This window comes from Paramisgurnus dabryanus, chromosome 4 (assembly GCF_030506205.2).
Source record: "Paramisgurnus dabryanus chromosome 4, PD_genome_1.1, whole genome shotgun sequence".
Classification (NCBI taxonomy): Eukaryota; Metazoa; Chordata; class Actinopteri; order Cypriniformes; family Cobitidae; genus Paramisgurnus; species Paramisgurnus dabryanus.
Genome location: NC_133340.1, coordinates 32634088 through 32654124, shown reverse-complemented (window position 1 = coordinate 32654124; position 20037 = coordinate 32634088).

Here is a 20037-nt window from a genome sequence, read left to right as displayed (position 1 = left end):
TGATGCACTGTTTGTGCTGTAGACTAACCTCAATGCAGATATCTGTTTAGACATAGGCCTGGTTTCACAGACAAGGCTTAGCTAAAGCCAGTAGTAGACCTCATATAAGTCATATTATGAATTTTTTTAAGATGTAAAAAAATCTTTGGTGTCTCCAGAATGCATATGTGAAGTTTTAGCTCAAAATACTCCACAGATACTTTATTATAGTATGTTAAAGGCTCTCTAAGCGAATCTGCGAGACGTTAGTTATTGTTGACTTTCGGATCTGTTTTCAAACAGACGAAGCGTAGCTAACTCCTCCCCCCTCCACAAATCTAACCCCAATCCCAATCGACAATGGTTTGAAAAAAGGAAAAAAAATTGAGTAACCAATCCGTGAAACTGGCACGAAAAAGAAAGTCGTGCCACGGACACTTGAAAACGCGTCACTTAAATACTCGGAACGTTTCGAACTGAATTCAAAAACAGTCTCATTCCTATCTTACCATATCTGCGCTACTCATCTGATCAATGGTGAGCTCGAACTGCTTCACTGCAGAAGCTGCCTTGGAGGCTCCGCTGAGGGCTTAAACCAGTAACGAGCATTTTGATTGGTCGTTTTTGTGAACCAATCACATTCTTTCTGCCCTCAGAACATGTTTGAGTAAGGAAAACTCCTATCTACCTCTCTTTCTCTCTCTCTGGCCCTGTCCCAAATGGCGCACTTCATGTGGACTTTCGGTCTCGTGGCCTTAAATTGCGCGTTCTCGCTTAGTCTACGAGTCCGTAGAGTGTCCCATCTGTCATTTTTACGCTTTGAGTGTGCTCATCAGCGCCTCCTTTGCCCCCTTGATGCGGTCTTCAGCGAAGCCCGCACTGCAGCAGGCTTCGCGCACTTTGCCAACCTAGAAGTCCTTGCGAAAGGGCAATCAGACCAATCAGACGACGGAAGGGAGGAGTTCACACTGACGCGCAACTTCTCTACCTATTTCCGGTGTGATGCTCGAGTCTGTCCCAAAATACGACTCCGGTGCACCCACGTGGACTCGCATCAAGGGTCCCTAAAGTCTGGACTACGTGATGTCATCAAAGTGTGGACTCTGAGGAGGACCACAAGTCCGGAGTGTGCCATTTGGGACAGGGCGAATCTCTCTGCACTAAATGGAAGTGCTGTGGTTGGATAGTGCAGATTAAGGAGGCGGTATTAATGTAATAGGCCTTGCTACCTACCTCACAAAATAGGTGAAATCTGAACGACCTAATTTTTCACATGCTTGCAGAAAATGGCTTATCCAAAGTTACTTGGTTGATCTTTTTCACGTTTTCTAGGTTGATGGAAGCACTGGGGACCCAATTATAGCACTTAAACATGGAAAAAGTTTGATTTCACGCCATACCAATCTTGGTGTAAATTCTATATAAACCAAGGTCCTGTCCCAAATGGCACACTCCGGACTTGTGGTCCTCCTCAGAGTCCACACTTTGATGACATCACGTAGTCCAGACTTTAGGGACCCTTAATGCGAGTCCACGTGGGTGCAACGGAGTCGTATTTTGGGACAGACTCGAGCGTCACACCGGAAATAGGTAGAGAAGTTGTGAGCTCCTCCCTTCCGTCGTCTGATTGGTCTGATTGCTCTTTCGCAAGGACTTCTGGGTTGGTAAAGTGCGCGAAGCCTGCTGCAGTGCGGGCTTCGCTGAAGACCGCATCAAGGGGGCAAAGGAGGCGCTGATGAGCACACTTCAAAGCGTAAAAATGAAAGATGGGACACCCTACGGACTCGAGACTGAAAGTCCACATGAAGTGCGCCATTTGGGACAGGGCCTATATAATGCTAATTTAAAGGGGCCATGGCATGAAAATGAGACTTTTCCATGTTTCAGTGCTATAATTGGGTGCCCCATTGCTTCTATCAACCTACAAAATGTGAAAAAGATCTATAATAAAGAGTTATAATAAATTATCTATATGGTATTTTGAGCTAAAACTTCACATATGTGCTCTGGGGACACCAAAGATTTATTTGAAATCTTAAAAAAGTCTTGTGCCATGGCCCCTTTAACACTGGGGATTTTGCTGTGGTGCAGTATGTTCTTCAGTAAGTAACATTCAAGCAGGGTATAGCATTCATAAACACTTATGTGAGGATGTGAGGAGATGACGACAGCCTTCACGTGGCCTCCTCCGTAAGTAGCAAGAAATGGTGCAAGACCAGCTTGCAAAACTAATGTCGCCAACCAGTCATCATCATCATCATCATCTAGCTGGCAGGCCGAGGTGCAAGAGACCAAAGGGACATGGTGCGTCCAGGTCAGGACGAGTGACCATCCCGACCATCGAGTACCAGGGTCTGTCGGTGTTCCAACTTAATGTAGAGGGCCTTACCACCGCCAAAATGGAAGTCATCTACCATCTCGTTGACTCCCACAAAGTAGCAGCCGTCCTTCTCCAGGAGACACACCGCGACAGTGATAACATCCTCAAACTGCCTGGTTTCCAGCTTGCTGGGTCAACCTACAGCAAACAGCATGGACTTGCAACCTTCGTAAGGAACAACCTTAGTTGGACAGCCACTGGCCAATCTCCACCAGGCTCGAGTATCGAATGGCTGTCCACTAAGGTGCAAACCACAACGGTTGTCAATGTTTACAAGCCCCCACCATCAATGCTGACCATGGCATCACTTCCACCGGCACCTGCACCCGCCATCTATGCAGGGGACTTTAACTGCCAACACATAGACTGGGGTTACAGTCATACTACACCGAATGGAGAGACATTAAGCCAATGGGCCTCCAGTGCCAATGCGTTGCTGCTGTTTGACCCCAAAGAACCTCCAAGCTTCTTTTCAGCACGCTGGAACAACTACACCAACCCGGACTTGGCTTTCGCTGTGTGGCACACGGCTCAAAAGCCAGAGAGACGTGTCCTTGATAGGTTCCCCCGCTCACACCACCGACCGTCCATCATAAAGGTCCCATCCCTGGTGCAGCCAGTTGCTGGGAAACCCGGCAGGAGATGGAACTTTCGTAAGGCAAACTGGCAGTTATTCACAGAGGAGACAGAAAAGGCATCATCCTGTCTCCCAGAACCAGACAATGCCGATGTGGACGCTGGGTATGCAGCCTACTGTAGAGTACTCCTTGGGGCAGCAAGAAAAACCATCCCCCGTGGCTTTAACACAAACTACATCCCGGGCTGGGATGGAGAATGTAGCCACCTCCTGCATGTCCATCAGCAGGCGAGCTCCAGGGAGGAAGTTGAAGAATCTGCAACGGTACTTCTTCAGAAGCTAGATGCCACCCGAAGGTCAAGGTGGACAGAAGTAGTTCAGTCAATTGACTTCACCCACTCCAGCCGTAAGGCGTGGCGGACAATAAATCAGCTGACAGGTAGAACACCATCGACCTCCCGGTGCCCAATAACAGCAAATGCCATTGCATCCCAGCTCCTTAAGAACAGCTGTTTTCCTGATGCCGATAAGAACTTTGCCCGCAAAACCTCACACCAGGTGACTTCCCTGTGTAGAGCAGCTAGTGTGGACGCCAACTTGTCAGGGGAATTCACAATAGCTGAACTCCAGACTGCCTTGAGTAAGACCAAACAAGGGAAAGCACCAGGCCATGATTACATCCACCCTGAGTTTGTGATCCACCAGAGTGCAAGAACATCTGTATGGCTCTGCTCATTCTACTCGACATGCCTTCGGAGGTCCAAGCTCCCGAGGATATGGCGCCGCGCTGCTGTCATAGCCCTTCCAAAACCAAACAAGCCTGCTGAAGACCCCAAATCCTACCGACCCATCTCACTGCTCTGCGTTCCATTCAAAATCATGGAGAGACTGATCTATACTCGTATCGAGCCAATAGTGGACCCTCAACTCCCACGGGAACAAGCCGGCTTCCGGCGCGGTCGGTCAACGGTTGACCAGGTGACACTGCTCACCCAAGACATTGAGGACAGCTTTCAAGAAAAACAGAAGGCTGGAGTAGTGTTGCTTGATCTCACAGCTGCTTATGATACTGTCTGGCACCGCGGACTCCACCTAAAGCTATTAAAGATCATTCCCGACCGGCACATGGTGAAGTTCATCATTGAGATGGTGACGAACCGCAGCTTCACCTTAAAGACCAGTGACGGTCAATGCAGCAGGCTTAGAAGGCTGAGGAATGGTGTTCCGCAGGGTTCTGTCCTCGCACCGATGTTATTCAATATCTACATCCACGACTTACCGGAAACAACATCCCGGAAATATGGTTACGCTGACGACCTGGCCATTATGACGAGACAACAAACATGGGAGCAGATGCAGGCCAGCCTAAACCAGGACATGGACACCTTGGCAGCCTACCTGCGTGAGTGGCGTTTACAGCTCAGCATCGGCAAGACAGTTGCAGCAGCTTACCATTTGAACAACAGTGAGGCCAGACGGGAACTGGACATATTCGTGAATAACAAGCGCCTTGAGTTCCAGCAAGCCCCACGGTACCTTGGCGTACGTCTGGATAGATCTTTAACATTCAAACAACACCTTGAAGAAGTGACGGCCAAAGTGTCATCAAGGGTCGCAATAATTCGACGCCTCGCTGGTACTAGCTGGGGTGCAACTGCCAAGGTGCTTCGAATATCAACAGTAGCTCTCGTTTTCTCCACAGCTGAATACTGTGCTCCAGCCTGGTGCAGAAGCCCACACGTCAGGAAAGTTGACACTGCCATAAACACTGCCCTTCGGATCATAACTGGTTGTCTGAAATCCACCCCTGTTTACCATCTGCCAATACTAGCGGGAATTGCCCCGGCCGGCCCTTGACGAGAGGCTGCTACCCTCGCTCTTGCAAGGAAAGCCCAAAGATACAACTGGCATATCCTGCACAATACCACCATAACAGCATTGCCACCTCATAGACTGAAGTCCCGCCACCCGTACAACAAGGCGGCACAAGATCTGCTCAGGTCTATCCCTGAGGACCTGTCCACAGAGGCATGGCTCGCGGCAGCCTGGAAGCAGGAGTGGGAGTCAACAGGGCCCTCACGAATCCACCGTTATATCTTTGACCCTGGAGGCGGTCTTGAAGGAGAGGATCTGCCACGCCGGCAATGGACCCTGCTAAACCGCCTGCGAACTGGGGTTGGACGTTACAAAGCATCGATGAGGAAGTGGGGCCTGGAGGACAGTGCAGTGTGTGAGTGCGGGGAGCCAGAGCAGACCGCTGAGCACATAATCACCATCTGTCCATTGTATAAACCACCCTCGGAGGCCGGCCTCTTCGATGTGGGACCTGAGATGAGAACATGGCTGAGTTCTACTGAGCTGGACATTTGATGAGGACACACGAAAGAAGATGTGAGGATATATTAATTCTCAAAACAAGCTTAGTTGTTTGCATGCATTTTTGTAAAAATATTTTTTATTGCATTGACTGACCTATGCATCTGTCTGCACCTACACTGTAAAAAAATATTTTTTAAATTTTGTAAATAAAGTTAGCATTATCTATGTATGTTTTACAAATGTATGTTTAATTCAATGACCCACTTGCAGTTTCTTTTTTATTTTTTGTGCTCAAATACATTAAATTTAAATTGAATTGCTCAAGTAATATTAACTTTATGTTTTGTTATCGAAATCAATGCCATGAAAAAATGACAAATGCAAGAAAAAGATGCTCACAAACCCAGATAATAGATGCGCTTTTCTTGAAAGTTCCCAATGTTCCCTAAAACATTCTGCCAACATAAAAAGTGTCCAGTTTTTTTACGTTTTAAGAACGTTACATTTCCATTTTCAAACATTAGGACAATGTCATGTTTGAATGTTCACAAAATGTTTAAAACAACTGTTTTCTATATTTACTTTTTTGCTTGTTATGTAAATGCTAGAGAAACATTGCATTTTATTTTTTTAACTGTTATTTCACGGGTTCGCATTAACATGTAATCGATAGGGAATGAGATAAAGCATATTTGGCGTGCTGTCCGAGGAGAGGGCTCCGAGCTTGGAATTTTAAACAGAACCCAGAGTACTCCCCTCTCTTTAACTGTGATAAATGAATCTATATGAGAGTGAGGTGATGGGGTGGAGGAGGGATGCTGCAAAAAAAGGTGAGGGGCTGCCATTTAAAGGCACCTCTTTGCACTGATTGGTTGGTTCACATGACCATGCTCCTCCCAAACTTAGTTAAATAAACTTTATAAAACTTTATTTCTGAATGTTTGGTAAAAAAATATTGCTGTAGAAAACACAATTCATTTATTAAGTTTATATTTTGATGTTTTGTTTCATTTAAAGTCACCATTATGTTGATCATTGTTTGTTTTAGTTGGACTCTTGAGCCTTGAGATTTTTTTGATAGTTTTTTTTTTATAACTGTGTGTGCATGGAGCTCGTTGGTTATGGTTGCTTGTTGGCCTTTTGGCTGAAATTCCATTTCTGGCCACAATGTGGGGCTGAGATCACCACTTTGGAGGTTCTTTTTTCTAGTTGATGTAGTAATTTGAAGATTTTCCATTTAATGAGTATGTCTATTGTCGCGCTAAGTGAGCTTTTTATTTATCTTTTGTTTGCAGTTTTAAAATATTTATGTTTAATTTATTTATTGTAATTTGTAGTTTCCTTGTGTTTTTAACCCACAGTTAGACTTTTCCAGAAAGTTTATCCAGAAAATCCTTCATTTTAAAACTGAAGATTTACACTGTTTAACAACTTAACCTTTTACAGTTTTTCTCAGTCGTTTTGGTACATTTCTCAAATCATCCTCGACATTTGCAAAACAGTAAGTGCATTTCTCAAAACAATTTGTACAAATAGCAAAACACCATGGATAACCTGCAAAAGCCAGTCTCTTACTCAAAATCCTTAGTTTATCTCTTGAAAGTAAATATCTGTGTCAATGAACATGTCAGTGGCATCAGAATGACAAGTCATTGTGTATGGATAAGACAGTCAAATTGTGTAGTCATGTTGTCAATATAACAAAGCATTTGCAACTTGTTCAAAGAAATGAGAAACTGATTTTTTGTGTCCACAAGTAACACAATAATGTGAGAATTGAGCAGGTAGTTTTGAGAATTTCAGTTCTGATCTGAGAAATGTTGGCACTTGCTTCGGCACTTGCGAGTGTGTTTGTGTGGGATGCCTTCTTATACCCCTGGTCCGCACGGCATCCAGGCTATATCCAATCATCAATTATTGATTATGTGTTACACGTGCTTCAGATCAGTCACGCCAAGACGTCACAGCGTCTCGTTCCCTTCTCAGGGAACCAGGGTTACCTACTTAACCCGAGAAGTTTCCTCCCACAGGCCAAAAACATGCAAGTTAGGCAAATTGGATGTACCAAATTGTCCCTTCACCAACCTGTGTATGGATCAACTTGTCTGAATAAAACTTGTGTATGGATTAACTGGTTCTCACCATGAATATAGCTGTAGATGCTGGATTGGCGTTAAGAAATAAAGGAAGAAGAAGAAGATACTTAAAGGGGCCATGGCATGAAAATAACATCGCCAATTTGTAGGTGTGAGCAGAAATGTGCCATTTTGGGCGTGTTCTTTGAAATGTAAATGAGTGGATGAAGTGCAAACACTGATCACAGTGATGGTGGTTTGTTGAAATTGAAACTCAATTGTGCTGTCAATTTTTTCTCTTTCTTTCTCTCTGCACTAAAGAGCCACATTTCAATGACCTAATTATTGCTCACTACAAAGTGGCAATGCTAACATTTTCATGTCATGGCCCCTTTAAGTATCCAATTGACTCTAACACTGCTTCAATGTTTCTTTAACGCACTGCAGGTGAAATCAATTAATTCAATAAACAGGAATTTTCACAGAGGAATTTACTGTGATTGACGCTGACTCGAGTAGGACTCGGCTTGGACTCGACTACATCCCTGAGGACTATAGACCTGAGTTTAAAGGGGCCATGGCACAAGACTTTTTTAAGATTTCAAATAAATCTTTGGTGTCCCCAGAGCACATATGTGACGTTTTAGCTCAAAATACCATATAGATAATTTATTATAACATGTTAAAATGGACACTTTGTTAGTGTGTGCAAAAATGTGCTGTTTTGGGTGTGTCCTTTAAAATGCAAATGAGCTGATGAAGTGCAAACACTGATCACAATGATGGTGGTTTGTTGCAATTGAAACTCAATCGTGCTGTGAATTATTTTTTACTCTCTCTTTATCTCTGCAATAAATGGCAGTGCTGTGATTGGATAGTGCAGATTAAGGGGTGGTATTATTCTAATAAGAGCTCCTTATGACATCATAAAGAGGGCCAAATTTTAATGACCTATTTTTGTATGTGCTTGTAGAGAATGGTTTACCAAAACTAAGTTACTGGGTTGATCTTTTTCACATTGGGGACACAATTATAGCACTGAAACATGGAAAAAGTCTCATTTTCATGCCATGGCCCCTTTAATTGGGAAATATAACTAGTTTTAACAAACATACCTTACTAAAAACATTACTTGTGCGCATTTTGAGGCAAAACAAATGGCACTGATGTATTTTAAGATATGTCAGTGCAAGTTGTTTTGACTTTGAACAGCTCTTACATTTATTTTAGTCTAGGACTAGTCTAATCCCTGTGTGAGAAACCGCCCCATAATGTTTATAATGTATTTTTTGTGTATGTGTATGTTATGATGTGCATTTTCTTTTTGCGCTGGGGGGTCTGGTGTTGGCTTCCTTCTTTTTCAATCACATGCCTGAATATATTTGAAACTAGAAACACAGAAAACATGCCCATTGTTGGCAGATTCCTTTGCTGTCTACTGTACTTGTGATAAACCCTTTGTGTGAACTGCAGTGTTGGGAAAGTTCACTTTCTACATGAACTAGTTCAGTTCACAGTTCACAAATTTTAAAATGAACTAGTTCAGTTCATAGTTCATATTTCCAAATTTTGAACTAGTTCACAGTTCCAAAAATGAACTAATTTATAGTTCTTTTTCCCCATATTATTTAAAAAAAATATTGCCATAATAGCCCATATAACCACAGACAGGAATTATTTGATCAGTTTTAACACTGAAGCTAAATGCATCAGATTTCATCTTCATATCCAACTTTAAACACTTATCCAACCAGGGTTTACGAGCATTGACTGTCTTTTAATTTTTGTATTTGCTTGCACATACCTTGAAAGGCTAGCCGGGTGCTTCAAGGGGGTCGCGCATCGGGCGAGAAGTGCTGCGAGGCATTGTGTGTAGGACAAATCACAGGTATTGCACACCGCACGTGCACGTTAAATAGCGTGAGCTTAGTCAAAGTCTATTTCAAGATCCAGAATATGCGTAAGCAGCCTTTGTTAATCGTTAACGATTTAGGACCAATATGATGTTATTTAATGTTAAACTATGTGAGTGGCGCGGCAGGGATTTGGATAGCAGCGTCCAGTAAGTGTTGTTTTGATGACGCATGCAGCCTGGTGGCAGTGTTGCCAGATTGGGTGTTTTTTCCGCTACACATTAAGGCTGGTTTACAGTGTGTTTTAGACAGGTTTTAGCTGGAAGACTCTATAGAAATCTGGCACCCTATTGAATGACGTTAAAGTGAGAGAGCGTGCCGTTCACAAGCCCCAGAATGAACGAGGGTAACGCTTTAGATTACAGCCCGGAAAGTACTGGGTAAGTACAGCGAATTTACAGCATATGTTTCTGTAATTATAGTTTACTTATGAAGTACGTACGTGTAATTATAAGGGAACAATTTATAATAATTGGGGGAATTAAGGGGAAACAACCAGAAAAAATAATAAAAATATATGCAGTAAAGTACTGCGTAAGTACAGCGAATTTACAGCATTCATTTCTGTAATTATAGTGTACTTATAAGGTACAAACGTGTAATTTTAAGGGAACAATTTATAATATTTTGGGAACAAAGGGGTAACAAGTGCCACTTTAATTTACAGCCCGCAGATGTTGTATTTACTCTTTAACTACGTGAAACAAGGGGGTAAGAAGTGCCACTTTAATTTACAGCCCGCAGATGTTGTATTTACTCTGTAACTACGTGAAACAAGGGGGTAACAAGTGCCACTTTAATTTGCAGCCCGCCGATGCTGTACTTACTCTGTAACTACGTAAAACAAGGGGGTAAACATCTTTGCCTTGCCTATTTTGCTTGATGACCCAACAAATTCCTGTACTCTTTTTCTTTCTTAAGGTAAGTAACCTTTATTGAAAATTCTAAATAAATTGTATCATACTACATGAATATGTACAAAATATGTACCCCCTGTGGTTAAATATATATATATATAATATAATATATATATAATATATTTAATAACCTACCTATATTATTCCAAAAATATATGTGGTGTATGTCTTTGATTGAATGAAGACCCACAGTTTGCAGAATCCATGTGAAAGCAGCCATGGTATGACGCCAGTGCGATCACCACGCTATATGTGGAGAGGAGTGTGATCGAGCCAATTCACTGAATGTGTGTGTTCTCGCTAAATTACTCTCAAACATAAGATTGTTTTGCATGTAGCATACAGTACGCCATATCACGTAGGCCTAATATTTGAATCGTTAGTCCGAAGTTATGAATTACTTACTGTATAAATAATTAGTAATTTCCCACGTTTTTAGCATATAAGTCATACATACCATGTAATATTAAAATAGTTAGCTCTTATTTATAAAATACTTACTGCATATATTATTTGTATTTTTCCTGGTTGTTACCCCTTTGTTCCCCAAATATTATAAATTGTTCCCTTATAATTACACATACCTACTTCATAAGTATACTATAATTACAGAAACATACGCTGTAAATTCGCTGTACTTACGCAGTACTTTCCGGGCTGTAATCTAAAGCGTTACCTGAACGAGTTCACACTTTCGTTCAATGAACTCGTTCAGGCACAACACTGGTGAACTGATTATTTTGTAGAAATCTGTTGAAAATAAAACAGTTGCGTGTGTGTGTGAGGGGATTAAAATAAACTGGTAAAGAAGTCAATATACTAAACCTTTGGTTAAAAACAATAATTAGGCCTAAAAGAAGTGCCCTTTTATTCACTTGAGCTTCTGCCCCCCTGTGCAGGTCTCTGTGTAGATTCCTGCTTGCAACAAAAATATCTACATGATATTGGTGATCATAAGCTGTAATGTGTCAGTGTTAATCCTTTAAAAGTAGCGGTGTTTTTTAACAAAAAGAACCACATAATATATATAATTTGATTGTGTGTGTGTGTGTGTGTGTGTGTGTGTGTGTGTCGGGAGGGGGGGGTGCTACAAGACATTGTGCCCAGGGGCCTCTTATGGCGCTTTTCCATTGCATAGTACCCCACGGTTTAGTTTAGTTTGGGTCGGGTCAGCTCACCTCACTTTGGCGTGGTTAGCTTTTCCATCGAGTTTAGTATCACTTCGGAGTGGGAGGGATTATAGGCGTGTCGTTATATTTACGCTGCCTACTGCTGTGACATCATACACGTGAGAGCGTTGTTGTACATTCCCATACATTCATTTATTTCTCAGTCTGCCACAAAATTAAAATTGGCCACCACATAGATGTTTGCACATCGCGTTTATAACTACCCTCTGTCTCACATGACAGTTTCTGTTCAAACACCCGACCCGTGGCGTCAGTCGACGGCGCTCCGTTGAGCCTCATTCAAGTTGCATTTAAGCATATATAATGCGGACGGGCACGTCGCGAATGTGCCGCCACAAACTGTAAGTCTGGAAAAAACTGTTATGGTCTCCCGGATTCTCAACCTGTGGATGTTTTTCATCGCTAAAAGGGTGTTTGGAAACTTATAGCAGAACACAGATAACAACATGTTTGCTTGAGACAGCGCAAGCTAGCAGTAAGCTAAAGCTAATATTTACATTATAGCGATGACGCTTCTCTCAGACCAGTCAGTGATCTACAGTGTTTTCGCGTCACGTTTGGTATCAGCTCGGGTCACTTGGAACCCCAACCGAGGTGGTACGAAAAAAAGTATTGGGTACTACGTACTGCACCCAATGGAAAAGCTCCCAAAAGTAAGCTGACCCGACCCAAACTAAACTAAACCGTGGGGTACTATGCAATGGAAAAGCGCCATTAATTCTTAATCCGGGCCTGGCCCTTTGTGGCTGCAATGAGAAACGCCCTGTTTTTGTGTGTTTCTTTAAATACAAAGAAAGGTTCTGTTCTTTTCCCTGTATGCAAAGTAGGGGGGCGAACATTTACACATGTGCTTTGGACTACATTAAAACATGTGTCTCTAGCAGAAGATTGAACTACATGCTCATAGGGTAGAGTTTGTGGGCGGTTATGGTTGGGGCGTAATCAGTGTGACATCACATTGATAGGGGATCCCCAACAACTTGTTTTGTGTGACACAAAGAAGATTAGATGAATTTGTTTAATAACAGGATGTTTCTGCACACACACTGGTGACTCATTTTCTGCTAGAAACACATTTTAAATTGTCTAGGTTGGGGGGGGGCTTCAAGTTGACTGCATGCAGGCAACTTTCACATGCCAAGTTTAGCTGTCACTTTCTTATCAAGTTATGCTAATCTTTTCCACATATAACAATAAAAACATTGTACTTCAGACTCTTGACCCATGTAATGATGGATACTATTTATAGTATAGGGAAGATCAGTCTTTATGAGATCAGGCTGCATTTACAGTAAACTGAAACTGAAAATGTGATTTGGGCCACTGGATTAATGATACACCAGGTGGTTTCTTGAAAATGCTGTTAATATACTTGACATCCAAGCAAAACTACACAAATACACCCCCCTCCCAAAAAAATGCCGTTTTAGATGCAGTTGTTATCTATGAAGTAATAGTGACATATCCATAATGAAGCTCATCATCTTTAGGTTTCTGGGATGAAGAGTTTTGTAACATGATTATAGAGTTTTATTTATGTTGTGTTGTGGACAGAGACAGATGCTTACCATGTTTCTGCTCTGCTCGTAAAGCATTAATGGCCTTGCTGTTTGTGACTGCTTACTATATAACCATGGGCTTCAAGATAATGATATTGCCTCCATTATGCACCAAGTTAGACTTCATGCTGGCTCAGGCCCAGAGTCAAGGGGGACTAAGCCCGCCCTGAGATGGTCTCAAGAACCCCCATCCAGCCAGGCGTGGGCTTCGGCTCTGCCCCGTCTTTCAAGCTCCCATCCAGCCAAGCGGCAGGCTGCGGCTCCACTCTGTCTTTTCGTCTGCGTTTTAGTGCCTTTTCAAGTTCATAAAGAATTTTCCGCAGCCAAGGCATGTAGCAGAGCTAAAGTCAAAGGTGAATGAGATTTGTAATTTGTTGATACTCAGCATGCATTGCAGCATAAAGTTTTACATTTATTTGTCACCATGGTTGAGATTCATACTCTGATTCTTGATGTTTGTGCGTCCCAATTATACAGCAGATATTTTTTGTCCAAAGTTTCTAAAACTCCTTAATGACAAACTGCTGTGAAAGTGCTGGATCTCATATACATTATTGACAGAAAATAAAGTTTTGATTAGTAAATTAATTAGATGATGATATTTACCACGATGTACCAATGTACCAACTAATTAAACTATTAAATTTACATGTTCATAACATATGTGGTGTATTAACACAAAGTTAACACAACCAAGGAATAAATTAGCAAGCAAAAAGTGAAGGGTCAAGAGTCCAACTAAAACAAACACTAATCACAATAATGGTGACTAAAAATGAAACAAAACATCAACATCTAAACCTAATAAGTAATTTGTGTTTTCTACAGCAATATATTTACTGAACATTAGAAAGAATGTTTTATAAAATAATAAAATGCAATGTTTCTCTATCATTTACATGACAAGCAAACAAGTCAATAAACAGTTGTTGTTTTAAACATTGTGTGAACATTAAAACATGACATTGTCATAACGTTTAAAAATCGTAAAATGTAACATTACTCTAATGTTCAGACAACACAAAAACGTTCATAAAATGTCAAGAAAACATGACACTTTTTACGTTTGTAGAACGTTTTGGGGAATGTTGGGACCTTTCAGGGAACATTTTTAAAACTTCTTTCTGTTAGCTGGGTAACTCTGTTTCTCTCTCTCTCAACATATAGTGTTTCAGAATTGTTAAAGCCTGTATCTTGGTATAAGCACTTCTTGTATTCTGTCCTACAAAAGGCTAAGTGCAGTAACTACGCGAACACTGAAACTGAGAAAAATGCCCTTAAAGTTTTTTACACCAGTCAGTCAAACATGTTACTGCAAGTTTGGCACACACATTTCTCTGAAATGGGACAAAATTGAACCAGGAGACTTTGTCACAAGACACAACAGATCTCACAAAGCCCATTTCAATCTTTAACTCAATTTGATCAAGTGCGTAGTTACTGCGCTTTGGCCTTTTAGGGCAGTATTATTGCCTCTATATGACAAAACGCTTAATTGTTTCCTTATCTTTGAAAGTCACTTCAGATAAAAACATCTGCTAAATACCTAAATGTAAAATGATAAGTCATTATTTAGCAACAGAAACAGGCAGATGGATACACCAGTGGCAGAGAGAATTTGTAATTATTATAAGCTAACAAATGTTTCTGTGATAGAGGATGAGAGGCATTTCTTGAATGATTGCCCTTTGTGTATGGAGCTTACTGCTTTGAAATAAAACAACATGCAGCATAGAGCTTTAATCGGGCCTTAAAAGTTAGGCCTGAAATGACCGGAGCCCAACAGAATGCAGCCCGAACCCAAAAGTACATTTAGATTGACAGCTTTTTAAAAGCCCAAACCCGTTTACAGCCCAACATTATTGAAATGTGCGCACGCACACAGCTTTTGTCAAGAATGAGTAATTTACACAGGTTTTAACATTATTTATTTATGACTAACTCGGCTACACGCCACTTGGAAGTTGAAACAAAGAAATAAAATGAGTCATGTGTAACATCGTAGCATCTCATTCTAAATAGGCCTATGCAATACACTATAAATAGGCCAACATGCCAATAAAAACAATTATTTCTTAACGAATTTAATTAAGATAATACATTCTGAATTAAGATGGGTATTTGGCATTAATGAAATTAAGATAAATCCTCTGCGGGATTTGCTTCGGCTCTTCTCTCCATCAATGCCAACATTAGTCTATATCCTCTATCTATATTATGTATTAATTATGACTCAATTAATATTTTGTTATACATTGAAAAACATTTACTTACCGAGATTAGGCTACATGTTTTTGTTGAGGAAAATTATTAAATCCACTGTACTGTAAATGGCTTCAGCACGGTCCTGCGCTTGATAATGCATCCCGATAATGCAGCTCTAATGCAGCATTAGTGTGTAGCATCCATAACGCCACACCGCCAGAGAGAGCCCTCTCCGGAGTATTGACATGGCGCCGCCTTCTGCTTCTCTGATCATTTCCTGTTTGTACCTACTTAAGCTAAAATCTGACTCAGCCCTAAGGCGAAGTATTGCCAGTTTACCTGCGTACTGAGCGTTTACTCTGAAAGTATAGCTGTCTGCCTATTTATAACCTTTTGGCTGTTTACCTGTTTACTGTGTTTGGATTACTCTTTATACCTGAGGGTTATTTCTTAAAACTAGATTTTAGTATAATAGTCTGACTTATTGCCGGTGGATTTCGTTTCCTAAAACAAACTTGAACTAGTTCAACCCCAGTTACTATGGAAACTTATGCTTGGAAACTAGCCTGGTCCGGGGCATGCTAACTGTCAGGCTAAGCCTTAACTGTTGCTTAACTAGACTTCCACTAACACTGAACTGTAATGCAATGATATTACAGTTGACTCTTTGACATTTTATTTGACTTTATTAACCACTATTAATCTAACAATTAAAGAAAATCAACTTATATATTAAATTTGATAAATTCTGTTACAATAAAAATTAATACAATATAGACATGTGTTTCATAATATGGTATGTTATAGGCCTATCAAATGTTGAATATAAATGATAATCTTAACTACCCCAATATAAAGATAATAGCAGTAAAATTTGTATCTAAATTTAAGATGTATCTAAATCCTTATAATTGCAATGTATTGATATATATAATTCAGAAAGGAGATTTAATTTAAATATACAACACACACAAGTCAAGTACAGTCATTGTATATTTTTATGGTTGGTGTGCATAAAAATGCACATTATTTTAAAGATCTACAGTATTTGTATCTTTCTCTAGTTGTTACATTTTTCTTGAAATGTAAAAAATTATTTATGGTGTCTGCATGTCTGAAGGAACACAATAATGATGTGATGGTATGCTCTTGGCATTTTGTTGTAATGAGTTAAAACTCTTTTTTTTTGCCTTTAGTGTCCTGCAGACAATAATTGTTCACCACACAAGTATAGGCTTTTACTGTAGACTTACAGTATAAATGTGCTTATACCTCAGGCCTCTCTTCAACTAATCCTCACCCTGAAACCATTCATAAAACTCTGTTTATCTACTGTTTCAACACCTAACACTACACTGTTAAAAAAAATTCTGTAGAAATGACAGTATTACTGTCAGCTGTTTGCCAGTAACTTACTGTGGATTTAAATGTATGTTATTTACTGGCAACAGTTTGTTCAAAGTTAAATGAACATTAAACATTAACAAGTCTTTTTATATACAGAATAAAACTATAAAATATCAGCCTCATGCAAAGCATTCTGGGAACCAAAATATGAAGGAAATAACAGAAAAAGGTTGATTAGGATTTCTGGTTCCCAAAATGCTTTGCATGAGGCTGTTATTTTATAGTTTAATTCTGTAAAGATAAAGACGTGTTAATGTTTAATGTTCAGTTAACTTTGAACAAACTGTTGCCATTTTTTCTTTGAAGAACAACAGTTCATCTGCAGGAGTAAAGCTGTGCTGCTGATAGATGCCTCACTTTGGCAGCTAACATTATGAGATTAGACACTTCTAGCATATGATTATGCTTAAATCAACTACACTTCTTATGAACAATATATTTATGTTTTATGTTCACCTGTTACTTTTTTGTCCACTCAAGATGCTGCTTTGGAAATGTACCCCTAAATAAAAAAACTTTAAATTTAAGTTACATTTAAAGTTAAATGTATTAAAATCATTCAATCATTTTATCGCAAATTACCTTTCTCTTTAATTTTGATCAATTTGATCCATGCTCGACCTCTAGGGCTGCTTAAGAATAGCGTGCACGCGCAATTATCTTGGGAAATCTGGATCAAATTAGTTGGATTGCGTAAACTTCATTTACCTTTTTTGAAACCGCTTTGGCCTCGCCCCATTTGTTAGGTTAGTTCAAGTCAGGTTTGTAACTTTAATCCACGCTTTTCAAAGCAAGTTTTATGAAATAGCCCTCTGGGTGAGATTTGTAATTTGTTGATACCCATCATGCATTGCAGCATAAAGCTTTTAATTTTATTGGCTGAATCCGAAATCGCATACTTACTGTGTAGGTACTGAATTTCACTGGGTACCTACTTTACGTGCGCTAAGACAATATCTACATTTGTGTTAAAGGTATAGCGGAAGATTTTCGTTTTCCGGGTGGATCACCTCTGTTATTGCTCATCCCAGATGTCAATCATTCTGATTATATGTTGACGTATAACCGTCGTACGTGCTCGCCTCTAGGTTCGCTTTCTGCACATGCCCACTTTCACGTGTATGTGTGTTGTGCTACGATTTCAACCATTCATTGAAAGTCGCGTTCTCACTGTGTTTTTTTTTCAAAATGTCTGAGAGTCGCAAGAGAGAAAGTGTCTATAAAGAAAGAAACAAGACCAGAGTGTTTATGGGAGACTATTTCACACGCTGGCCGCTGGCATGAGCTAAAAGGACAGGTTGGGCTTCCCATGCGAAGTTTCTACTGGAAAGGTACATTTTGTCATGCTATTTGGAGAAATCCATTTAAAATCACTGCTGGTAAAAGTTGATGTAAGCTATGATTTGCGATGCTAGCCCTGGCACGAGTCACGAACCGCACAGACATGGTAAACATGCCGACAGCAACTTGTAAACAGAGCGAAGAGAAGAACTGAGCTGCATGCTCTCTGTCTCGTGCACGCGTTTAACAGGCGTTCCCTCTCGGGAGGACGGAGAGTGTTGCGTGTGCATTTTTTAAACAATATGGAGGGGCGGTTCTTTTAAATAATTCGGGAAAATCTTCCGCTATACCTTTAAGTATGGACAGCATTCGCCATGTTGACGTTATCATGCGACATATGACGTAGTAGACTTGTTCGAGTTCATGCGGAACCACAAGAATCGACAGGAGATTGATATCACAATACCGCGAGAGCAACTCGAAATCAGACTTCTCCGTATGATTTCTGGAATCCCTCTCACGGTACTTTGATGTCATCCACCTGTTGGTACATCGGGGCATGAACTTGAACAAACCTAATAACAGACATGAAAACGTATGCGTGTGTATGAGGCACAGGTGCACTAACACCTGATTGCATCAGTAACTTTACAACTCTACTACGGTCTCTGTCAGTGTTACAGATATATTACATAATTTTGTAGTGGACAAAAATAAGTAAAACAAGCAGATTGTAATTTAATATCTATTGTCTGGGATAGAAGTGTCCATCCGATGCACGCTTCAGAATCTGGGTGGACTCAGTAGGGCATCTGGGGATTTCTCGCCGACTGATTTTATGGATACTGAGGATTCGGACGTACTACTCTGTTCACGTACTGTTTCCCTTCCTACATTTTCAGTAAGTAGGCGGTTTCGGACGATACTTAAGTAAACGTGCCTCTGAATCTTGGCAGAAATAGTCCAAAATCCCGCTAATTCTCGCCTACCCTTTTACGTATACTGAGGTTTCGGACATACTATTCGTTCGCCTACTGCTTTTTGCCTACTATATAGTATGGCAGTATGCGGTTTCGGATTCAGCCATTGTCACCATTGTCCATTTTTCTCTCTCTCTCTTTCTCTCTGCACTATGGCAGTGCTGTGGTTGGATATTGCAGATACAGGGGGCGGTATTATTGTAATTCGCCTTGCTACCTACCTCACAAAACAGGAAAAATCTGAACGACCTAATTTTTCACACGCTTGCAGAAAATGACCAAACTAAGTTACTGGGTTGATCTTTATCACATTTTTTAGGTTGATAAAATATAGCACTAAACATGGAAAAAGTCTGATTTTCACGCTATGACCCCTTTAAGTATCCATTTGACTCTTACACTGCTTCAATGTTACTTTAATTAATTCAATTAACACAGTGTGATTGATGTGGACTCGAGGCTACAGTATGTTTACACATCCATGGTTATTTTGAAAAACTGACACATTAACCTTCGTTTGTGCCCCTTGTTTACACGCAAAGGGAGAACTCGCCTCTGAAACTGATTGTTTCTAAAAACTCCGGCCAGAGTGGAGATCTTGAAAATTTTCGGTTGCACGGTTGCATGTAAACTGAGACAAACGGATGTTTAGGCGGCCAACGTCACAGTATGCGCCAGAGCTCGCGCCTACTTCAAAAGTGCGACCTATGTTTACATGTGACTGCTACTCTGAATGCTTCCATGATCACATTTATGTTAGTGCAAACTCGTTTCGTGTGTTTGTATTTGCACATACAGCTGCTACATTATGTCGAGGAGCAGAGACGAATGCTCGGAGGTCAGCAATTTTACGTGTGTTACTTCATGCGGCGCTGCAAGAACCGACAGACGAATGATGTCAACGTACCGTGAGAGCGAGTTGAGAAATCACACGCAGAGGTCTAATTTCTAATCGCTCTCGCGGTACTTTGACACGTACTGCAACAACTCTTCCCTCCAACATGAAGATTGCTTACATGGGCTTGAGCTTCTCTTGACAGCAGTGGTCACCAATCCTGGTCCTGGAGGGCCGGTGTCTCTGCAGAGTTTAGCTCCATCCTTAATCAAACACACCTGAAGCACCTTAATTAGCTGCTTCAGGTGTGTTTGATTAGGGTGGGAGCTAAACTCTGCAGAGACACCAGCCCTCCAGGACCAGGTTTGGTGACCACTGCTTGACAGCATATATGCACGGGTATGTGTAAATGAACACTTT